Source organism: Pan paniscus, chromosome 4 (assembly GCF_029289425.2).
Source record: "Pan paniscus chromosome 4, NHGRI_mPanPan1-v2.0_pri, whole genome shotgun sequence".
NCBI classification, from domain to species: Eukaryota; Metazoa; Chordata; class Mammalia; order Primates; family Hominidae; genus Pan; species Pan paniscus.
The window spans coordinates 155511635-155533058 of NC_073253.2; the positions used below are offsets into that span (position 1 = coordinate 155511635).

Sequence of the window (21424 nt, forward strand, 5' to 3'; positions counted from 1 at the left end):
TTTGCCAACTCCTGCTACAAGGCATCAACTGTGGAGCGTGCACGTACTCCAGGACCTCTTCCTACTCCATATCAGACCTGGCCAGTTGCAAGTATTTATCCTGTCTTCCAAGGCCTTTGAAATACTAGAGATTTTCATTCTTCTTAATCCTCTTGATCATATCCTAACACAATATGAAAGCCATTATGCCGGGTGGGGTGTGGTAGGACAAGCCTGTAATCCAAACACTTTAGGAGGCTGAGGCACGTGGATCACCTGAGGTCAAGAGTTTGAGACCAGCCTGGCCAATATGGTGAAACCCTGTCTCTACTAAAAATACAAAAATTAGCCAGGCATGGTGGCACGCATCTGTAACCCTAGCTACTTGGGTGGCTGAGGCAGGACAATCGCTTGAACCCGGGAGGTGAAGGTTGCAGTGAGCAAAGATTGTACCACTGCATTCCAGCCTGGGCGACAGAGCTAGACTCTGTCTCCAAAAAAAAAAAAAAAAAAAAAAAGCTATTATGCCATAAAGGCAAGGCAATCTCTAAAATAAATATTCAAAACGATTACACTGCCAATATAAATTAAATGATCAACTCCAATCATAGTCCTCAGTAACTACAGCTACTGATAAAGTAGGTTCTTAGAGTTAAAAGCTTGAAATCAGCGGGTGGGTGTGCTCTTTGTGAAATTCCACCACGGCATACCATGGCCAGGGCCAGAAAGTGCAGAAGGTTATGGTGCAGCCCATCAATCTCATCTTCAGATAAACTTACAAAATCGATCGCAGATTCAGGTGTGGCTCTATGAGCAAGTGAATATGCGGATAGAAGGCTATATCATTAGTTTTGATGAGTGTATGAACCTTGTATTAGATGATGCAGAAGAGATTCATTCTAAAACAAAGTCATGAATACGACTGAGTTGGATCATGCTAAAAGGACATAATATTACTCTGCTACGAAGTTTCTCCAACTAGAAATGATCAATGAGGTGAGAAATTGTTGAGATGGATACAGTTTGTTTTTAGATGTCTTTTGTCCAATATGAACATTTATTTATATTGTTTTGATTACCCTTATGTTATTACAAGATGGCAATAAATGCTATGGGATTGTTTGTATTAAAAAAAAAAAAGCTCAAAGTCTAAAGTCAGATTGCCTGGACTCATACTGCAGCTGTGCCACCTATGTGAGCTGGGTGAGTCTTTGTTTCCTCATCTGAATATAATGAGGATAACAGCAGTGCCTACCCTTGGATTGATGAAAGGAGTCCATTCAACTAATATTTAGTGATAGCTACTTTGTGTCAGGCACTGTGCTAGGCTCTTGGGAGCATCAGTGAGCAAAACAGCCACATTTCCACTTAGGAAGAGCTTAACTTAGGAAGATGTTGGGGGAAATGGAGCAGGCAGCAGACACCACTGATACCTGTTGCACAGCCACCTGGGCCACCACTGAGTTCAGCCACAGCCATAGGGGAAAGTTTTGACTCTTCTCTGGCTGCCAAAGCCTTCTCCAATGCAGCGATGTAGCTGGAACCAGTTTGGTTCTCAGGCAAGCACAACCTGGAAGGGAGGAATTAATGCCCAGAGGCAGCCCCCAACAAGGTGGGCCAGGAGTTGGCGATAGAGGATATGGCCCCTGTCCTTCAGAAGAACAACTCTGGGAGGCATTCTGTATGACCCTTGTCAGAGGTCCTGGCAGGATAAAGCTCCAGAGTAAGGAGAGATGCTAGTAACACCCTCACATTGACTTTGCACTTTTCCTGTCTCACCTTCCCTGCTTTCTGGCAACATTATCCAAATAAACTCTCTGTATCCAAACCTGTTTCAGTGTCTGCTTTGGAGGAAATCCAAAGTAGAACAAATTGTAAACAAACAAAAACAAAAAAACAATACAAAAGAGTAGTAAGTGCCATGCAGAGAATGAAAACAGGTGTGAACAAAGTGAGTGATCAGAGACCCTCTGACACTGGGGCCATGGAATGCCTCCATTGAGAGCTGAGTGACAGGAGGAATCCAGCCATGCCCCGGCTAGAGGATGAATACTCTGCAGAGGGAACAGCTGGTACAGAGGCTCACGGCAGGAGTGTGTGTGGCATGTTAAAGAAGAGAAAGGGCAGCGAACCTGGAATTTAGTGGCTGAGGAAATGAGGTGAAGAGGAAGGCCAGATTATGAGGGACTTTCCTGTAACCCAGGTATATTGATTTGGGACTTTATTCTAAATGCCATGGATGAGAAGTCATGGGAAGATTTTAAACATGGGAGGAACAGGGATTAATCTTCAGTTTCAAAATGTCACCCTGGCTGCAGCATGAGAGTGAGTTAGAGTAGGCGGTGAGTAGAAACAGGACACCCGTTAAGGAGACTACTGCAGAACTCCTGGCAAGTGATGCCGATGCCGGTGGCTTGGACTGGTGTTGGAATAACGCGGATGAAGAGAAATAGATGATTTGGGATATGTTTTGTAAAGAATAATGGCGGGCTGGGCATAGTGGCTCAAGCCTATAATCCCAGCACTTTGGGAGGTCAAGGCAGTAAGATCGTTTGAGCTCAGGAGTTCAAGACCAGCCTGGGCAACACAGCAAGATCCTGTCTCTTAAAAAAAAAATAAAAGACTGGGCTTACTGGCTTACTCCTGTAATCCCAGCTCTTTGGGATCACGAGGTCAGGAGTTCAAGACCAGCCTGACCAATATGGTGAAACCCCGTCTCTATTAAAAATACAAAAAAAAAAAAAAAAAAAATTAGCCGTGCATGGTGGTAGGTGCCTGTAGTCCCAGCTACTCAGGAGGCTGAGGGAGAAGAATCTCTTGAACCCAGGAGGCGGAGGTTGCAGTGAGCCGAGAGCATGCCACTGCACTCCAGCCTGGGCAACAGAGCGAGACTCTGTCTCAAAAAAAAAAAAAAAAGAAAAAGAAAAAATGAATAATGGCAACACACTAGGCCCTACTATATGCACAGAAAGATTGAGTAACTTATCCAAGGTTACCCAGGGCAGAGATTTGAACCAAGACCATCTGGTTCCACAGTCTGTACTCTAACCACTAGGCTCCCCTGCCTCACCAGAACCCATGCCTTGGCTGAGGAATCCGACATGGAGGTAAAGGGAAGAGGAAGCTAGGAGCCAAGCCACAGTCCTGGAGGTCTAGGTGTTAAAAACAATTTATGAGACAAAAAAACATTGTTTTGGACTGAGCCTCTCTACTAGGCCCCAGCAGACCAGATGAAACCAGAATGGAGTCCCTCATGCTAGGTGCTATGTAGTCAAATTAAACTTAGAAACAGGAGAGTTTCTTGAAAAACAAGAGATTCACAGCAACCAACCCAAAGGGGCTCATCAACCTGAGCCAGTATGATAAGGAAGTCTTCTCTTCTTTTTTTTTTTTTTTGAGACAGAGTCTCGCTCTGTTGCCCAGGCTGGAGTGCAGCGGCATGATCTCGGCTCACTGCAAGCTCCACCTCCCGGGTTCACGCCATTCTCCCACCTCAGCCTCCGGAGTAGCTGGCACTACAGGCGCCCGCCACCACGCCGGCTAATTTTTTGTATTTTTAGTAGAGATGGGGTTTCACCGTGTTAGCCAGGATGATCTCGATCTCCTGACCTCGTGATCCACCCACCTTGGCCTCCCAAAGTGCTGGGATTACAGGTGTGAGCCACTACGCCCAGCCTCTTCTTTAACCCTCTAAGGAAAGTAACTTGGAAATGACCCATCTGCTTTTTGATCCTTGTTTCTACTTTCTTCAGCCTTTTTCTGCCTATAAAGCCCACCACCTCTGCTCAGCTCATTGGAACACCTTTCTATTTTGCAGATGGGATCTGTCCAATTCATGAATTGCTAATAAAAGCCAATTAAATCTTTGAAACTCAATTTGTTGACATTTCATTCTTTGAGACAGGTATTGTTAGGACACCCCTCCGCTGTCCTCCACATCACCACTGTGGTTATGGAGAGAGACCACCACCCTCTCTTTGCTCCTGGCAAGGCCCCCACCCCTGCCTCTTTCCAACACAGACTCATCACCATGACCTGCCTTGAGACCACAGTGAGGCACCTGAGCCTTCTTCATGTCTGTTACTATAGAAGCTCAGGTCTCCCCTTGCTCCTTCAGATTTGAATCCTCATGTCCCGCCTTGCCATTGTCCCCAATTCTGACCCTGTCTCCTGAAACCTGCCACTCTGTTCTGGACCCTGGTCCAAATCTCTCAGGGTCCCCTTGATCTTCTTACTCTCATTCCTGGGCTGCGCATTCATATCACCTCAAGGGCTTAAAAACATCCTGAAGTCCAGGCTCCTCACCAGACCAATTAAATAAAATTTCAGATTGTGGCATCCAGGTATTGGCATGTTCTCAAAACTCCCCAGGTGTTTCTAATTTGTGACTGGGTCAAGAACCACAGATGGAACAGACCCTGGCTCTCCCTGAGAGCTCAGCTGCCTTAAGTGGTGGCTGTGTTCACTTCCTGCCGCCTCCGCACCATGGGCCGAAAGGTGTCATGGGCTCCTCTCTCCTCTCGGCTCCCCCTTGTCACTGCCACTCTCTTCTCCATCACTGTTCCTGTAAAACCTTCAGGCTTTAAACCTCATGTCTTCAAAGTGCACCTCCTGGCCACCAGGTCACCCCTGATTGCTTGAGGATTTTAGCTCCTGGCTCACTATCACTCTCTCTAACACTGCTCCTGTCTTGTCTTTTCTTTTCTTTTTTTTTTTTTTTTTGAGACAGAGTCTCCCTCTGTTACCCAGGCTGGAGTGCAGTGGTGCGGTCTCAGCTAACTGCAACCTCCTCCTCCTGGGTTCAAGCAGTTCTCCTGCCTCAGCCTCCCAAGTAGCTGGGATTACAGGCATGCGCCATCATGCCTGGCTAATTTTTGTATTTTTAGTAGAAATGGGGTTTCACCATGTTGGCCGGGCTAGTCTCGAACTCTGATCTGCCCACCTTGGCCTCCCAAAGTGCTGGGATTATAGGCGTGAGCCACTGTGCCCAGCCCACTGCTCCTGTCTTAATTCTCAGTGTTTTCAATATCCAAACAGATAGAGGGACCTTCTGAGAGTCTGATCCCCTGTCCTCTAATCCCCTGTCTTCCATCTCACCTCAGCTGTTCCTTGTGATGGTCTCGCACCATCCATGGTCTCAGCATCCAATAACTCCTCGACCACTCACCACTTATCACTTGCCATCTTTCCAGCTCACCCTCACTACGACCCAGACCCCAGTTATCCTTGAAGCCCTGAATCTTTTCTTTTCTTTTTTTCTTTTTTTTTTTTTTGTGAGATGGAGTCTTGCTCTGTCGCCCAGGCTGGAGTGCGGTGGCGCGATCTTGGCTCACTGCAAGCTCCGCCTCCCAGGTTCACACCATTCTCCTGCCTCAGCCTCCCAAGTAGCTGGGACTACAGGTGCCCGCCACCACGCCTGGCTAATTTTTTTGTATTTTTAGTAGAGACAGGGTTTCACTGTGTTAGCCAGGATGGTCTTGATCTCCTGATCTCATGATCTGCCTGCCTCTGCCTCCCAAAGTCCTGGGATTACAGGCGTGAGCCACCATGCCCAGCCCGAAGCCCTGGATCTTATCTCCTCTCTGCTGTCTCACCTCCTCTCTTCTCACCTTTTCCAGATTCCATTCCAAAGTCAATCAGTGGAATCAATCATTTGCATCTACCCTTAACCCTCTTGACTTTCTCATAACTTGCAGCATCCACTCGGTCAACCTTCAACCCAGGTTCAATACAGCTGCCTGTTCTGCACCAGATCCTGTGCACTGACCGTGATGGGACAGAAACACAGCCATACTAATGGCCTTCCAGTGAAGTCACCATCATTAAGCACAAATGGGTTTTCCATTTGGCTGAGCAAGCCTACTATATTTCTCTTGTCTGGTGGGTCTCAAGGATGGTCCCTGAACCAGCAGCATCAGCATCATCTGGGAACTTGTTAGAAATGCAAATTCTCAGACCCCATGTTAGACCTACTCAATCATAATACTCTGGGGGTGGGCCCAGCACTCTACTTTAACCAAGCCTCTGGTGAGTCTGATGCATGGGCCCCAGTATATACCATTGCTAGAATCTGTTTCCCCTCCCTCTCTCCAAGATGAATATTTCATGCCATCTCTTCTCCCTGCTGACGTCTAATACTTCCTCACCCCTCCTCACATTCAGCTAGCTTCCTTATACACTAAGAAAATAGGAAAAATCAGAGGAACTTCCACAAGCTCCCACACCACACCTCTGCCTCCTCTTACTGCACCTGTACCCACACATGCTGCCTGCTTTCTTTTATTGAGGACACGCTGGCCATCTGGCCTTAAAACCAGGCCCCACGACTTCCCTGGTCCAAGCTGCCACCAACTCTCCACTGGATAGTGGCAAAAGCTCCCTAACCAGTCGCCTTACATCTGCCCTTGCCCCTCTCCCCAACTTTGCCCAGCCAGAATGACTCCATCAAAATGCAATTCACATTCTTCCTTTGCCCAAAACCCCTCAATGATTCTTCATCTCACTCAGAGTAAAGGCCTATACCTACAGGGCCCTGTGTGATCTGCCTACACCTTTGTTACCCTGTCTGACCTCATCTTCTCCCACGGTCCCCACCCTGTCCACCTGCTCCCACCACACTGGCCTCTTGCTTGTCCTCAGACATTCTGGGCATGCTCCCACCTCAGGGCCTCCGCACTTGCTGTTCCTCCCAGCCCCACATATCTGTACAGCCAGCTCTCCAATATCCTTCAAGTTTTTACTCCATGTCATCTTAGCAGGGGGGCTTTTCCCAGCCACCTATTATAGTTTCAACTACTGACCCTTCCATATGTCTTCTCTGCTTTTTTTTTTCTCCTAGTCCTTAGCACTATCTAATAGACTACGTATTTGGCTTTTAAAATCTTGTTTACTCTCTGTCTCCTGGGTGGAGCATAAAGTCCATGATGGCAGAAATATCTTACACTTTTCTTCTCCATCGCAGTGCCCAGCTGAGTGCCAGGCATAGAAGTGGATCAGTGAATTAAGACCATCAACCTCATCAATGATTCTCTTCCTCCGCTGGGCATGGTGGCTCACACCTGTAATCCCAGCACTTTGGTATGCCAAAACAGCAGGATTGCTTGAGTTCAGGAGTTTGAGACTGGCCTGGCCAACATATGACTACCCAGTCTCTACAAATTTTTTTTTTTTTTTTTTGAGCGCTGTGTTGCCCAGGCTGGAGTGCAGTGGCACACTCTCGGCTCATTGCAAGCTCCGCCTCCCAGGTTCATGCCATTCTCCTGCCTCCGCCTCCCGAGTAGCTAGGACTACAGGCACCCGCCACCACGCCCGGCTAATTTTTTTGTATATTTTAGTAGAGATGGGGTTTCACCGTGTTAGCCTGGATGGTCTTGATCTCCTGACCTCGTTATCTGCCCACTTCAGCCTCCCAAAGTGCTGGGATTACAGGCATGAGCCACCGTGCCCAGCCCAAAAATTTTTTTAAAAAGTAGCCAGGCATGGCAGTGTGCACCTGTAGTCCCAGCTACTCAGAAGGCTGAGGTAGAAGGATTGTTTGAGCCTAGGAGGTCAAGGCTGCAGTCACCCATGATCACGACACTGCACTCCAGCCTGGGTAACAGAGTGAGACCCTGTCTCCAAAAAAAAAATCCCTTTCTATTTTCCCTCTAGCTAAGAGAACAAGCTTCCACTATAATCCCCTTAGGTGGAGTTGTTTTCTGTCCCTCTCCCCTTGTACCAAGAGGACCAAGCGGAAGCTGGTGACCCCTGCTCCCCATCACCACACCCAAGCCACTCTCCTTCCCTTCTCTACGCCCCCTAGCTTAGCTATTCACATCATCAGACTAGTCCATCTTGCCCCTGTCTCCTGTGGACCCCCAGGGTTTTCCCCTCACTCCTAGAAGAGCTGAGTCGGTGCCTTGCTGTTGCAATTCCAACATTGCTTCATCAGAATTCTTGGTGATTTTGCTGTCTTGGTAGATGATTCATCCAAGACCCAGGTTTTTCAGTTCCTTAAAGTCCTCTCCAACAATCGTATTCTCCACCCTAACTCAGCCACTTACTCTGTGGCCAAAACTCAGACTCTGTTGTTACGAATAATTGCAAACCATCCATTTCAGGAATCGCATGCTGTGACCAACAACCCTGTCTTGTCAGCTCACCCCTCAGGCACCCCAACTTCAGCAACCACCCTACTCCATTGGGTCCTCCATCCATTGATCCCTCCACCTTTTCACTGCCTCGCCCACCGCTGTCATGCCCGTGCTACACACAGTGCAGATTCCATGGCTCACCATTAAATCCTTTGGTTGTACACAATCTCCACTAGGCTGCCTACTCTCGATTCATGATTTTTACCCAGCAAAAACCCAGCCCTTATCAAAGGCAACATTCCACCTACTCAGCACCTGCGCAACCAGAGGGCACAATAAAATGATACAAATCCATGCCGATGGCCTCACTTTAAATCAATCACAATAGCTATTCTCATAGTGCTCTCCATGGGCAAGGTACCATTATAGGTGCTTGACATACAGTAAGTCATTTAATCCTCACGGCAACCTTATGAGATACTACTATTATCATCCTCATTTCAAGATGAGAAAACTGAAGCACAGAAAGGTTAAGAGACTTGTCCAAGATCACACAGCTGGGTGGAGGAATTAGAACAGAACCGGCAATTCAGCCCCAGAATTGATACTCAGGACCACTACACTGGCCTCTCGGGATCCATGAACTTCACACACCGCTGTTGTCGAGCATTTCTCCCACAATTCCTTTGGCCAGCCTTCTCACATGAGACCTGGCATCAGATCCACCTGGAGGGTTTGTTAAGAACAGGTGGCTGGACCCCATTCTCTGGGCTTCCAAATCCATGACAAGAAAATGTGGGCTGATGATGAGCCTTTCCAACAACTGCCCAGGCGGTGCTGCTGTACAGTTCAGTGACATTAATTACATTCACACTGTTGTGCAACCATCACCACTGTGTCCTAATGTTTTATATATAGATTATACATTTTGGCCGGGCACAGTGGCTCACGCCTCTAATCCCAGTACTTTGGGAGGCCAAGGTGGGCAGATCACTTGAGGTCAGAAGTTCGAGACCAGCCTGGCCAACATGGTGAAATCCCATCTCTACTAAAAATACAGCAATTAGTCAGGTGTGGTGGCATGCGCCTGTAATCCCAGCTACTGGGGAGGCTGAGGCAGGAGAATCACTTGAACCTGGCAGGCAGAGGTTGCAGTGAGCAGAGATCATGCCACTGTACTCCAGCCTGGGCAAGAGAGTGAGACTCCATCTAAAAGAAAAATTACATTTTAATATATCTGTTTATATATAATATAGACTATATAGTTTATGATCTATTTATATATCTATATTTTTATATACCTGGATATATAGAATTTATATATTTTTATATACAGAAAATCCCAAAGAATCCACAAGAAAGTTGCTAGAGTACAGCTTCCTATTGTCTCTTGCCTGGGCATGTTTTGCCTCCATTCCTCCACCCAAAATGCTCTTTCAAGGTCTCTGATCTCATCTTGCTAAAGCCAATGGTCAACACTTAGTCTGCATCATCTGATATGGTTGATCATTCCTTCGTCTTTCTTTCTTTCTCTTTTTTTTGAGATGGGGTCTCTGTTGCCCAAGCTGGAGTGCAGTGGCGTGATCATAGCTCGCTGCAGCCTTTGAACTCCTGGGCTCAAGAGATCCTCCTGCCTCAGCCTCTCAGATAGCTGGGACTATAGACAAATGCCATCATGTCTAATTTTTTTTTTTGAATTTTTTTTTTTTTTTTGTAGAAACAATGTTTTGCTTTGTTGTCCAAGCCATTCTCAAATTCCTGGCTTCAAGTGATCCTCCCGCTTCAGCTTCCCAAAGTGCTAGAATTACAGGCATGAGCCACTACACCCATACCCCTTGCTCTTTGTAACAGTATCTTTGGTTTCCAGCGTCACAGTCTCTTGATTCTCTTCTAGCTCTGTAGCAACCACTTACTTTTCAGTCCTCCTCATCGTCCACAATCCAAATACCAGAGTGTCCCAGGGCTCAGTCTTCAGACTCTCCCCTTCTTTATTTGAATTCTTCCCCCTTGTGATCTCTCTAGAACCATGGCTTAAAAGCCATCTATAGACTGAGGACTTCTAAATTTATATCGTCAGTCCAGACCTCTTCTCTGAACTCCAGACTCATACATTCAACTACCCATTTGCCATCTCAACTTAGTTGTTGATGACAGTCCTCAAAAGAATATGTCTACATCAAATGTCTGGAACCTGTGAATGTGGCCTTATTTGGAAAAAGGGTCTTTGCAGATGTAATTAAGGATCTTGAGGTGAGAAGATCTCTAAGAGGGTCCCTAAGTCAAATAGAAGTGTTCTTATAAGACGCAAAGAGAGGAGAACCACTCAGAAGAGGAGAAGGCTGTGTGACCAAGGAGGCAGAGACTGCAGCAATGCAGCCACAAGTCAAGGAATGCTGATGGCCACCAGAAGCTGGAAGAGGCAAGGAACAGAGTCCAACCAAGATCCTTCAGAGTAAGCGCGGCCCTGCTGCTGACATGTAGATGTCAGACTCTGGGTTCCAGAACTGTGGGAGAATCCATTTCTGTTGTTTTAAGCCACAGTTTGTGGTAATCTGTTATGGCAGCTCTAGGAAACTTACACAGATGTTTTATAGACATCTCTGACACAATGTTTCTCAAAACAAACTCTATTTACTCACCTCCTGCTCCCATCCACAGAGCCTGCTCCTCCCACTCCTCCCAGGAGCAGTGTTTCCCATCCTGGTGAAGGGCAATTCCAGCCTTAAAGTTGCTCAGGCAAAAACCTTTATGTCAGTGTTGACCCTTCACTTTCCGTCACAGGCCACATCCAAATACTCAGTGAAACCTGTTGGCTCTATCTCCAAAGACGGCCAAAATTACATTGTTTCTTACCTCTTTCCTGCAACCACTTGGGGCCAAGCTCCCATCATCCCTTGCTGGGATTTTTTTTTCCCTCCCTCCCTCCCTTCCTTCCTTCTTTTTCTTTTCTTTTCTTTTTTTTTTTGACAGGGTCTAGCTCTGTTGCCCAGCTTGGAGAGCAGTGGCACGATCATGGACTACTGCAGCCTCTGCCTCCTGGGCTCAAGCAATCCTCCCACCTCAGCCTTCTGAGTAGCTGGGGCTACGGGCACGTACCACCATGCCTGGCAAATTTCTGATTTTTTTTTTTTTTTTTTTTTTTTAGGGTGTAGAGACAGGTTTTCACCATGTTGCCCAGGCTGGTCTTGAACTCCTGGGCTGAAAAGATCCTTCTGTCTCGCCTCGCCTCCCAAAGTGCTGGGATTACAGGTGTAAGCCACCGAACTTGGCTGCTGGGATTATTAAACTAATCTCCTGTCTCCCTCTTTTGTCATTGCCCCTCACAGTCTATTCTCAAATAGTAGCTGGAGGAATGCTGTTATAATTGAAACCAGATTTCATCGCGCATCTGCTCAAAGCCCTCCAATTATTTCACGTCTCACTCAGCATAAAAGCCAAGTGCTTACCATGTTCTGCAGGGCCCTACATGATGTGGGTGCTTGTAACCTTTCTGAGGTCATCACCTGCCACTCTCTTCCTGTTACTCTGCTCCTTGAGCCAACCATGTTGACTCCCACCTCAGGGACGTTGCATTGAGAATGTCGGGGGTTGGGAAGGAGCTGGTAGAGCTCCTTCCAACAAAATGTTGCCAGGTTACATTTTGTGCCATTGGAGATTTGTAGGCATGAATTGAAAGTAGGCCCAATCAGCACAGTTACATGTTCTTCTTAATATTTAGTTGGAAATGAGTGAATTGTGAACAAATGTGAACCTGAAAGAACCAATCCTTCAAGATAGATCCTGAGTGGCTAACCGGGCCTAAATTTAAAATAGAGCCAAATGACCATTTGCTGACTACAGATCACACACATACTCTGAGTTCTGCAAACACCCCTCACCTCTGTTTAATTTTGGGACTTTCAGGGCTCACCTCAACCAACCAGAGCTCACCTACTTCAGCCAATCAGGGCTCAGCTGTATCAATCAAGCAGAACTCAGCTGTATCAACAATTCAGAACTAAGCAAGTTTGAATCCTTCGTTTGCATAAACATGTTTGATTGGAAACCTATGTGGGAACTTTTTCTATAAAAGCTAAACCTGGCTCACTCCTGTAGTCCCAGCACTTTGGGAGGCCAAGGCGGGTGGGTCATTTGAGCCCAGAAGTTGGAGGCCACCCTGGGTAACATGGTGAAACCCCATCTCTACAAAAAACACAAAAAAGCTAACTGGGTGTGGTGGCATGGGCCTGTAGTCTCAGCTATTTGGGAGGCTGAGGCAGGAGAATCTTGAGCCCAGAGAAGGTTGCAGTGAGCTGAGATCAGGCCACTGCTCTCCGACCTGGGTGACAGAGTGAGACCCTGTCCCCACAACTCCCCCACCCCCCCAAAAAAGCCAAACCTTCTCTTTGTCTCTGGAACATATCTTCATTTTACACTAAAGGCTGTGTCCCCTTGGTTTGTAAACTGTTCACTGAAATAAAGCCTGTTTCCTCCAAATTCCTTTTTAGAGAACTTTTATTCACAGAATGAAGAAAGAGAAGGATTGGGTTTGGCTGGATTAAGGTTTTGCTAGGAAAGAATGATGAGAGAAAAGGGCAAGAATGTAAGGGCTATTTGTATAAGGGAATGATTATAATCTTGGCCCATGAGATCTCAGATGGGTAAGAAGGACTTAGGTAATGCGTATAAAGCACTTACCATAGGGCCTGGCACATTTTAAAAGCTCAGTAACTGTATTCATCCTATGTATACTAAAACTACTCTTCTTCTTTTTTTTTGAGACTAAGTCTGGCTCTGTCACCCAGACTGGAGTGCAGTGGCGCGATCTCAGCTCATTGCCACTTCCACCTCCGGGTCCAAGCGATTCTCCTGCCTCAGCCTCCTGAGCAGCTGGGATTATAGGCACCTGCCACCATGCCCGGCGAATTTTTGTATTTAGTAGAAATGGGGTTTCACTCTGTTGGCCAGGCCGGTCTCGAACTCCTGACCTTGTGATCCACCCACCTCGGACTCCCAAAGTGCTGGGATTCCAGGCATGAGCCACCGCACCCAGCCTAAAACTACTCTTAAACCTCAAAAAGACCTGGCAAAATTAACCACAGTGCCATGCTCTAGCCTAGCACTTGCAATTAAACCTCAATCTCTATAAACAAGAGATGGCTTTGAAGATAGAGCAATAAAATCCAAGACATGGATAATACTTAAGAAATGTGCATATATATATAATATATATATATATGGTATAAACAAATCAAATGTATAATTGCCAGAGTGAAAGTGATTATCACTTTGTAACTCTATATAATGAGCAACATGCAAAACAAAAAAAAAACCAAAAAAAAGCCAAAACCCCAAAACACATCCAAACACGTTCTTCAATTTAAATACATTAAGATTTACTTACTCCTCCAAGTGTCTGTAATATTTCAGTACCATTTCAGCCTCATAATATTGTGGTTTTCTTTTAGATGTATGCCTCATTTTCCAAATCTTTGTCGACTTGCTTTCAGTTATCCATTAGTGCTGACACAGAAAGTGTTTTTTCATCTGTTACTCATATCTGCCAAGTTGCAAGCTGTGGTTGACTAATTGGAAACACACAACCAAATGGATCAACTTTATCAGCGTGTTCCAGGTACTCAAGGCCACGGCCCATTTTCCTCAAGCTTCAATATGATTCAAAGATTTGGCTGAGAAAAACATTTTATTTTTATGTTCATACAAATAGAGATGTTAATAAGGAGAATGTCAAAATCACATATATTCGAAAGATTAAAACACATCAGCAAAATTCACGAGCTGGGCCATGGATCAAGAAATCAACAGATGGGAGTTATAGTAGGAGGTGCCATCTGCCAATTCAAGGTCCCGCTAATTTAGGACTAAGACAAACCCTCCGTGACAACACTGTGGTGGAGGGAATTATTTCTACATTTTTGAGCCGAGTACCTGGGTGGATGGAGTTGCCAGTTATTAAAATGAGGGAGTTGGGGCTGGAACAGTTTCAGGTTCAAGCCCCTGATGGTTTAATTCCAACTGCAGGAGCCTCAATTTCATTATCTATGAAATGGATGTCCATTTGAAATTTCCTCAATCCTATTATTGATTTTTTGGCATTTCTGCTATTGAGAATGTGTCTTAATTAATAAATTAATCCATTTGAAGGGTCTTTTAACAGACAAATTTTAAAATTGAAAGCATTTCTTTTACATGGTGTTGATTTAAAATGTAACAAAGAAGACAGGACCTGGCTCATGAGGTCGCTGTGAGGATTCAATTTGTTAAAGTGTGGGGTTGTTTGTAAAGCATTTCGGAGTGTCTGGACCCCAGGGCCGATGAGGGAAAGTGAGAAGGGCTGCAGCCTGAGTGAGGATGTTCCACTTCCTACTCCTGTGTGTTGCTAAGATCTCCACCATCACCTCACCGAACTTAAGCAGAAAAAGCCCAGGAAAAGCATCCCCATCCTACTCTGGGGGATTATTTCTTATTTATAATTTGTTCAGAGATATGCATTTCTCTTGAGCTGTTTCCTACCCTGCCCCCCTTTTCTTGTTACTCACTATGAAACCTACTTCAGGACAAGGTCAGATTCTGACCCACACAATCAGCATCTCTGCAGGGGGATCTTGAGTTCACATTTATTTCCTGTTTACATGTGAGTATTTTATTGTACAAGACACTCCAGGGGGCTGGGCAAGGTGGCTCATGCCCTGTAATCCCAGAACTTTGGGAGGCTGAGGCGGGTGGATCACTTGAGGTCTGGAGTTTGAGACCAGCCTGGGCAACATGGCAAAACCCCTTCTCTACAAAAAGGACAAAAATTATCTGGACATGGTGGCGGGTGCCTGTAATCCCAGCTACTCAGGAGGCTGAGGCAGGAGAATTACTTGAACACGGGAGGTGGAGGTTGCAGGGAGCCAAGATCACTGCACTCCAGCCTGGGCGACAGAGCAAGACTCCATCTTAAAAAAAAAAAAAAAAAAAAAGACAACAGCAAAACTCCAGGGACCACTGTCAGGTCAATGGTCCATAAATGCCATCCATGATCTCTCTGACCAAGGACTCTAGCCATGGTGGCCTCTTGGCTATTCCTTCAACCCACCAGGCTTACTCTTGCTTCAGGTTCTTGCATTTGATATTTCCACTGCCTAAGATGCTCCCTGCTACCTTCCACCCCTACCCTCATATATTCTCATCTCACTTTCTAAAAGGACTGTACTCAAACGTTGCCTTTGCAGTAACAGCTTCCCGAACCACCCCCATAAAGCTGTAATCCACCCTTAACCGGCACCCCCATTTTCTCCCCTACTTTATTTTCTCTCCGTAGCACTTTGACCATCTAACCCCATTTTATTTTATGTTTACTTGGTTTATTGCCAGTCTCTGTATTAGAATGTAAGTTCCACGAAGGCAGGAATCCTTCTCTGTCTTGTTCACTGCTTTATCTCCAGGGCCCAGAACAGAGCCTGGCATATAAAGGTCCTCAGTAAGTGCTGTTAAATAAAATGTGTAGGAGGCCATTGGTTTAGACTGAACTCCTGCGTTAGGCCCAACTGAATAAACCAAAATGGGATCAGTCATGCTGAAGTTCCATGTCACCCAGCCAAAACTAAGTTGTTTATCTGACCTTCCCAGAAATCAGGAGAGACAATAGCCAAATTTCTAAACAAGCTAGTTTTAGCTGGTATGATAAGGAAGTCCCCTCTTCTTTAACCTTCACAAGGAAAGTAACTTTGAAGCAACCCATCCGCTTTTTGCTTTCTGTTTCTGCTTTCCTCAGCCCTTTTAGGTCTATAAAACCAACATTCTCTGCTCCGATTCTAGGAACACTCATTCTGTTTTACAGAATATGAGGTATTGCCTGATTCTAGAATTGCAAATAAAAGCCAATTAAGATCTTTAAATTTGTCAAAATTTTGTCCTTTGACAGCATTTATTTCAATAACTCGTCTTTTACGTATTCAGCATTTCCCTTCTTCAAGTTGGGATTTGGGGCCAAAAGGGATGACTACTTTTTATAATTTTTCATCTAGGTTGTTTCAGTGTATCAATAGTTTGTTTCTTTTTATTGCTGAGTAGTATATCATGGTATGGATGCATCACAGTTTGGTCAACCAGCAAGTGCAAAGGCCTGGAGTGGGGAATGAGCTTGCCACCCCTTCAGGTGACAGGAGACCAGGTGGCTAAAGAGAAAGAGGTTATTTATCACACTAGGCTCTGAGCAGCAGAACTTCAAGAAGCTAAGGAGCCATAGAGGGCAGGTGAAGGATGTTCCTTGAGGTTTTTTTCATAACTCAGTTCTCAAGCTCAGTCTCATCTGACCTCTACAGGAACTTTGCCTTGGGAGGAACCCCGCCCCCCACCCCATACCTTCCACAGCTCCTGACACTCTCAAAGGAGTGGATCAGATCCTGGCCAACAGCCAGCAGCATCCAGTCCTGGCAGTGCCAACTGTGGGTCAGCTGACTTCATTTCTTCTCCTCTCACTGGTCTGCAGGCTTGGTCTGTGTCAGAGGGAAGATGGTGGGCAGGGCGCGGAGATACAGCCCTGAAGACGCTGCTCTCCCTGACTGGCCACGGGAGCTGACACAGTATTACCAAGGTCCCTCAGCCTCCATCTGTCAGTTCCAGAAATTCAATCACCTTGGAGAAAGCCTTCTGGCAGCAGAACTGGTGAATCATAAAATCAAAAAAAAAAAAATCCAAGCTAGAAGGGAACTCAGAGATCACTGAGTCCAGCCAGAGAGATGGCTATTCCCTGCAACAGCTCTCTCAAGTGTTTTACGAGCTATCTGCCTATGGGTCTCAACGTGGCTGCACCACAGACTCAGCTGGGGAGTTTCCAAAAATTCCCAATGTCCAGGCTGTACTCCAGACTAATTGCATTAGAGTCACTTGGTGGGTGGGAGACAGGATTAGAAGTCTTACCACTCCACCCAGGTGCAACCACGGTTAGAACCAGAGTTGTTGTCCCTGGCAGCCTGGATGTCAGAGGGCTGTAGTCATTATGACCATGACCTCTGAGGTCTGAAGGACTTGGATTTGAGCTCCTGCTCTGCAACTTCTCCAACTGGGTAACCTCAGTCAACTTTCTGAACCTCTTCTAGCCTCTATTTCTTCATCTGTGGAAAGTGGATCATCGTAATACACCTACCTTACATGTTGTTCTCAAGGCCAAACGTATTAATCCATGAAAAGCACACAGTGTTTCATTCCTAGTAAGAACTCAGTAAATGTTAGTTTTTATTGTTATTACTTTCCCAAGGTCTAGCATTCTATTAGAAAGCTCTTCCGGGCTGAGCGACGTGGCTCATGCCTGTAATCCCAGCACTGTGGGAGGCCCAGGTGGGTGGATTACCTGAGGTCAGGAGTTTGAGACCAGCCTGGCCAACATGGTGAAACCCCATCTCTACTAAAAATACAAAAATTCACCAGGTGTAGTGGCGGGTGCCTGTAATTCCAGCTACTCGGGAGGCTAAGGCAGAAGAATCGCTTGAACCCTGGAGGCAGAGGTTGCAGTGAGCCAAGATGGCACCACTGCACTCCAGCCTGGGTGACAGAACAAGACTCTATCTCAAAACAAACAAACCAACCAACAAACAAAATGAAAGCTCTTCTATAGGGTAAGTTGAAATGTTTCTCCTATAGCTGCAAGAGTGGTCTTCTCAAAACCCAAGTCTGCTTATGTCACTTGCCCCCTTAAAATCATTCTGTGGTTTCCTGTTATTCTCACGGTCAAGATAGCCATCTTTAGTTTGACCTATCAGCCTTCAAGGTCTGGGCTCTGCCCCCTCATCTTCTCCCCTTGCACACTTTGCCCCCATGACCTGGGGAGGGGCTTCTTTGATTCCTCCCCTCTGTCATGCCCTGCCCCACCACGGGGCCTTTGCCTGCCATGCCCCTCCCTGGAAAGCCCTCTCCATCCAGCTTCCCTTGCCAACTCCCACTTGCCCTTCAGCTCTGCTGTTACTCCACCTGTGCTACTCCCTGACAGTCTCACCAGGACTCCCAGTCTTCTCTCCTCAAGGTTGAACAGCCAACACTCCTATGGCAGGCGGCACTTCTAGACCCTCCACACCCTCCTCGGTTTCAGGTTGTAGGATGCCTAGAACCAGACTCAACACCAGGGAATGAGGAGCTTTTCAAAAGTGATTTGCCCATCTAGTTCTGCCAAGTGACAGGAAACTGTGATGAGGTTGAGGATTAATGCCCCGTTAGCCTTTCACCTCTGAGGCCCTTGATCTCCATGTCTTGAAGCTCACACATTAAGTGTGTTTTATGGGATAAGAGAGCCCCAAATAGAATATGGACATTTCACACGAGGAAGCCATTTCGGACCGCTGTCAGCATCAGCTTGAAACCCACTTGGGGTGGAGATAAATGAGTGTCGGAAGTTTGCAATGGCATCAGCAAAAATAAATACCTGTGATGAGGTTGAACTCTTCATTATTGTTTTTAAGTCAGGGCCAATCTGAGGCAAAAGTATAAAGTAGATGGAGAATGTTTAAAAAATAAAAAATAAAAAAACAAACCCCACCATTTTCCAGAGCCATCTTTGGGCTATTTCTGAGAAATTCTCTTTTTTTTTTGAAACGGAGTCTCACTCTGTTGCCTAGGCTGGAGTGCAGTGGCACAATCTTGGTTCACCATAACCTCCGCCTCCTGGGTTCAAACAATTTTAGTGCCTCAGCCTCCCGAGTATCTGGGATTACAGGCACCCGTCAGCATGCCCAGCTAATTTTTTTTTTTTTTTTGTATTTTTAGTAGAGACAGGGTTTCATCATGTTGGCCAGGCTGGTCTCGAACTCCTGACCTCAAATGATCCACTCACCTCGGCCTCCCAAAGTGCTGGGATTACAGGCGTGAGCCACCGCGCCCGGCCTCTGTCGGAGAAATTCTTTTTGGGTCTCTGTCTCTGGAGCAGAGAGAGAAAAGTGTTGGGAAGCCACAGAGGTCTTCGGGAGCACCCTCAGATGCTGTGGTTGAGGAGCTGGGCCTGTGAGGTGACCTTCAAACCCACACTGTGCTCCATTCTCAGTGCCACCCCGGCCTGAGGACAGCTGTGGAAATGACACCGGGACAAGGGAAGCACACAAAATGTCCTCCCTTGAAGGGCAGAACTCGAGTCTTTCCTGTGTTAGTTTTCCCCTCAGCCCGGCCCAGAGCTTGGCAAAGCTGGCTGTGGGTTAGAATCGGCTGAGGAGCTTTTATGAAAGCGCATGGAAGCTGTCCCCGCAGGAGGTTCGGCTGCTGAATGAGGTTGTGGTGCCAGATAGATCTGACTCCTCACCTGGTTTGGGGACCCCGGGTCCATTCTTCAGCCTTGCCTCAGTGAGTGCTCAGGACACGTCTGCTGAATTGAAAGAGACCTTCAATGGACTGAACAACAACCTGCTTTGTGGCAGGCCATCTAGAAAATAGCCTAAGACCAGGGTGGATCTCCCAGCCTCCATGCCGCAGGCCTGGAGGTTTGAGTAGTCGACGTTCTCCCCCTAGTGGCCTGAGTGAAGATGACAGGCAGGAGGGAAAAAAAGCCTTTTCACCTGCGAGGCCTGGCTGCCAAGGGCTCCCGAGCTGCGGATGGACACCAGGATCCAGCTGCTCTTGCATGACTCGCCCTCCCTTACCTCGCCCTGATCCCGGCCCTGTCAGATCTCATCTTTACTTAACATTCTGATATTTTGTTTATCATAGAGTTTTTGGGTTATTTTTGATTTATTAAAATATTGTATTAAAATATTATTTCTGGCCGGGGGTGGTGGCTCACTCCTATAATCCCAAAACTTTGGAAGGCTGAGGCGGGTGGATCATTTGAGGTCAGGAGTTCGAGACCAGCCTGGCCAACATGGTGAAACCCCGTCTCTACTAAAAATAAAAAAATAAAAAAAAACTAGCCAGCCGTGTTGGTAGGGCGCCTGTAATCTCAGCTACTCGGGAGGCTGAGGCACAAGAATCGTTTGAACCAGGGAGGCACGGGTTGCAGTAAATTGAGATTGCGCCACTGCACTCTAGCCTGGGCGACAGAGCAAGATTCCATCTTAAAAAAAATTATTTCTGCCAGGTGCGCTAGCTCATACCTGTAATCCCAGCACTTTGGGGAGGCTGAGGTGGGAGGATCATTTGAGGCCAGGAGTTTGAGACCAGCCTGGGCAACATAGCAAGACCTCTGTCTCTACAAATAATTTAAAAATTAGCCGTTTGTGGTGGCACAGGTCTATAGTTCCAGCTTCTCAGGAGGCTGAGGTGGGAGGATCACTTGAGCCCAGGAGGTCGAGGCTGCAGTGAGCTGTGATCGTGCGACTGCACTCCAGCCTTGGTGACAGAACAAGACTCTGTCTCAAAAATATATATATTTCTATTGATTACTGAGGTTTTTGTCACCCTCTTACATTTTGTGCATGACGTGAGTGCCTCAATTTCGCTCCCCCACCCTCATCATAGTCCTGATGCAGAAGTCAGCCCACGAAGCCCCCCTAGACATAGGGAGTGCGACCCTCATAATTTGTCAGCTGAACCCTGAGGCTCCACCCAGGGTTGGGCTGGCCTGTGAGGGCCTTGTGTGTCTAGTGCTCTTTGCACTGTAATTAAGGGAGCTGCAGATTCTCCAGGCTTTCTCCAGAAGGGGAATGGCCGCCTTTCAAAGTGTGTTCTGAATGAGAAAATACCCCTGGATCAAGGGCGATTTGAGTGCACAAAGACGCACTGGGTTCTGTGGTGCTTACAAACGTGGAGACCTACAGGTAGGCCCTGGTTGCTGAAGCCCACAGTAATCAGCCGAAGCTAGGAAGAAGGGCTGGGGCCCAGTGCATCTGGGAAGGCCACTGCCTTGGATCCCCTTCCTCATCTGGGCCACCATCCCGCATGATCAGCATGAGACCTCCAAGTGGCTCACCAAGGAGGCAGCCATCGTCAGAAGTGTCAGGGGATAAAGGAGCGCTCATCCTTGACATCACTCGCTACCAGAGACCCGCCTCAACTGCATCATCTGCTTCTGCCCACCTGCCACAAACCCACCATCTGCAGCAACGCTAGACCACATCCAAGGAAGACAAGACCCCAGCCCTGGGCCCTGGAAGGTCTCTGCTATCATCTGCCCCACGCTCTACAAAAGAGTGACGAGTCTTCCCCCATCATTCCCACACTCTCCCTGAGGAGTCCCTGGTAGATGCCAAGGGGACATCGGTTCAATGTGGGCCAAAAAGTGGCAACCACAGAGCTCTGGGGTCCAGCCCATCTTGCTGAGTTTGGATTTATTACCTGGGCTACAAAGGGTTAAGTCAAATGCCTTCAAATGCCTATATCCCTGAGGGAAGGAAGAGGAAGAAGCGAAAGGCTCCCCTAAAATTTATTTTTGTAAGAAAAAGAAAAGGTAAAAAGAACTGTTCACTGACCAA

General features: G+C 46.8%; 1 pseudogene; it reads left to right on the forward strand.

Moving 5' to 3' along the window:
* Positions 1 to 689: 689 nt before the first annotated feature.
* Positions 690 to 7743, forward strand: LOC117980481 (small nuclear ribonucleoprotein E-like; annotated as a pseudogene).
* The last annotated feature ends 13681 nt before the right edge of the window (positions 7744 to 21424 follow it).